At 30.5% G+C, this 1,089-nt stretch overlaps 1 protein-coding gene across 1 annotated transcript in view; it reads left to right on the forward strand.

Moving 5' to 3' along the window:
• The window catches only part of LOC112137334 (nucleosome-remodeling factor subunit BPTF), a 50,443-nt gene that overhangs the window by 33,643 nt on the left and 15,711 nt on the right, over positions 1–1,089 (forward strand). The gene's annotated exons all lie outside the window — the stretch shown is intronic.

Below are 1,089 nucleotides of genomic sequence, written 5' to 3' on the forward strand. Positions count from 1 at the left end.
GTTGGTCATGATAGCTTCAAGTTTACTTTTGAAGTCACACACCAACTATATTTTAGTATTTAGCTATTGCAAAATTATTCCCTGAAGTCTTTTAATTATGATTATTCTGTTTTTAGCCAAAATCAAGAAAATGTTGTTTTACGACATATTTTCTGTAGTACGATAGGAGTTCATCAGAAATTCTTCTTTGGGTTGTGGGTGGGACTGTTGGTGCAGAAGTAACCCTACGTTCATATCCCAGCATTCCTTTGTTTACACTCTCTTCCACATGCTTATAGCTCCACACAAGCCAAGCTAACATTAGCATAGCAAAAAAATAATAATAATAAAAAAAAGAAAACAGAGTAATATTGGAGCCATACAGCTACATCAGGGGTCGGCAACCTTTAACAGTAAGAGAGTCATTTGATCTCATTTTCTACTGATCAAAACCTAGAAGGAGCCGTATCTTTACCTTTTACTTTTAGTAGAGACCAAATTAGCGAAAAATCTAGCTCGTTACTTAATTATTAGCTGAACTCAAAATTAGCATAAAATTCCTCAGTAAATTAAAATCAACCAAAAATGTTAGCATGTTGCTAAAAGAAAAGCTAAACTTCTAAATGAGCATTAAAACTCCAGTAGATAACAAATTAGCCAAAAATGTTAGCATACATTGCTAAAATATCAACTAAACTCCAAATTAGCATAAAAAACTAATTAGAGGCCAAATTAGCCATAAAAGCTAGCTTGTTGTTTAATTACTAGCTGAACTCCAAAATTGCCTCAAATTCCTTAGTAAACTAAATTAGTCAAAAATGTTAGCATCTTGCTAAAATAGAAGCTAAATCCTAAATTATCCTAAAAAAAACTTTAGTAGATAACTAATTAGCTGAAAATATCAGGATTTTTTTCTAAAACCTTATATAAACTCTAAATTAGCCTAAAACCTCTATTGGACAAAAAACTAGCAAAAAACGCTAGCATCTTGCTAAAATAGAAGCTAAATTCTAAATTATCCTAAAAAAACTTTAGTAGATAACTAATTAGCTGAAAATATCAGGATTTTTTTCTAAAACCTTATATAAACTCTAAATTAGCCTAAAACCT

The sequence above is a fragment of the Oryzias melastigma genome, linkage group LG1 (genome assembly GCF_002922805.2).
Source record: "Oryzias melastigma strain HK-1 linkage group LG1, ASM292280v2, whole genome shotgun sequence".
Lineage (NCBI taxonomy): Eukaryota > Metazoa > Chordata > Actinopteri > Beloniformes > Adrianichthyidae > Oryzias > Oryzias melastigma.